The 1,986-nt window shown below is 43.6% G+C and overlaps 1 protein-coding gene across 8 annotated transcripts in view; it reads left to right on the top strand.

The window, feature by feature from the left end:
* The window catches only part of LOC111873250 (carcinine transporter), a 44,300-nt gene that overhangs the window by 37,686 nt on the left and 4,628 nt on the right, over nt 1-1,986 (top strand). The window lies entirely within an intron of this gene.

Below are 1,986 nucleotides of genomic sequence, written 5' to 3'. Positions count from 1 at the left end.
CCTCCATAAACTTCTTAAACCACTCGAAAACTTGCGTGCGAGATAGACACTGATCACCATATACTTCTGTCAACAAATTGTAAGTTTCAGTGGCAGATTTTCCAAGTTTTGTGAGGAATTTGATGTTAGCACGTTGTTCTGCATTAGCACTCAGCATTATTCCGACGGAGCTCAGAAACACGATCCGCTTCTAACAATGGTCGCGGCCAGACTAACCGATGCACGTGAATGAAACTTTGTGTGACGGTAGAGGGAAGTCCAAGGGTCAATGCCCTACCCTCCTCTTCGTCAATGACGTGGCCGGAAATGAGTCATAAAAGTAATCCGGGTTCTTTATTGCCACACCTTGTACTTTAAAGTTTTAAATCATGTAGTTTTAAACAAAATACTTTGAAGGTGGTGGCCACCGTTCTCTATGCACTGATGCAACCGTTTTCTGAAGTTCCCCTCTGCATGTTCCAACATTCGCACCGGAATTTGGGCTACTTCCTGCCGAATAACATTCTTCAGCTGAAGCAGGTTTGTGGGGCAATGTTTAAAAACCTCTGCCTTGAGGTATCCCCATAAAAAAATCACAGGGCGTTAGATCAGGTTAGTGTGCTGCCAACGGGATGTCACCTTGAAGCAAGATGAGCCGACCAGGGAACTTTGCCCTCAAAACTGTCACTGAAGCTTAGGTGGTGTGGGCCGTAGCACTGTCCTGTTGGAACCAGATATTTCCCAGATGCATTTCTTCAAGAGCTGGTTTGAAAAAGTATTTAGTCATGTCCACATACTGCCGTGAATTGACAGTAACTGCATGATTGTCTTCTTCAAACAAATAAGGGCCAATAACTCCAACTCTCGACAATGCAACCATACTGTCACCTTATCACTGTCAAGTGGCCTCTCATGGAGCTCTCTGAGATTGTTAGCACTCCAACAGTGCATATTCTGCTTGTTGACATATCTGGATAGGTGAAAATGTGCCTCATCACTAAAGAAAACAAGTGTATCGGGGGGTAAAGTTTCCAATAACGTTTCGCACACCGTTATTCGGTTCTGGAAATCACTTGGTGACAATTCTTGCACAACAACCATCTTATAGGGATGGAAATGAAGATGTTCGTGAATAATTCGGCGCAATGAAAGATTGGATATGTCTAGAGCGACTGCATGTTTGCAAGCGGAGCGTCTTGGAGATCTCAAAATTGATTGTCAAACTACCTCCACATTTTCTGGTATTGTAACGGTCCATTATCGTCCTGATGATTTTTTTACCACACTTCCGGTTGTCCTAAAGTTCTCTGCCCACAAAACAATCGATTTGCGGTTGGTAACCGGACCTCTGGGCTTAATTCCGAAGTGAGTATGGAATGCACGCTGCACCACCATGCAGGAATTGTTGTTCGAAAAACAGACTTCGACAGCAAATGCATGTTGCTCACTCGTCCACCTCGTGTTTCCTACTGAGGGTTATTAGCTCTTTGACTGGCGCGAAAGGTATTTAAATCCCACCCCTGTCCTGGCAGGCCCTTTATACCTTATGTCGCTATAATGTACGTAGTTACTTTTTCCTAAACAACTTCAACAAAAATTGGTTTTTAAAAACGAAATTTTCAGGAACTAATTAAAATACAATATTTTATGCAATAAATGCCTTTCCATACCTCTTTATTAGTTTTTCTTCGTCTGATAAATATTGAAACATGAAAGTTTGCAGAGAGCCACACCACAGCCTGCACACATGATACTTGTTTCTTTTCCAATCTTGTGCTTAGCACTCACGCGACACTTTCTCAGGGCACCATTCTTCTTGTTACTGGGAGGAACATGGACCATTTTGTGAATTTTCAAGCCACCGTCTAGACGATTTACTGGCTCTTTCACTGGTGGTCTTTTCAAGGTCGAGGGCGGAGGCGTGACTGCACTCGAGTCTGACGCAATAGATTCGTCATCCACTTCATTCCTCGACTCTTCTCCCTCTCCACCCTGCTTGTTTGGTTC

The sequence above is a fragment of the Cryptotermes secundus genome, unplaced genomic scaffold (assembly GCF_002891405.2).
Source record: "Cryptotermes secundus unplaced genomic scaffold, Csec_1.0 scaffold21, whole genome shotgun sequence".
Lineage (NCBI taxonomy): Eukaryota > Metazoa > Arthropoda > Insecta > Blattodea > Kalotermitidae > Cryptotermes > Cryptotermes secundus.
Note: the sequence above shows the minus strand (reverse complement) of the source record. Positions and strands in the feature narration are given on the sequence as shown.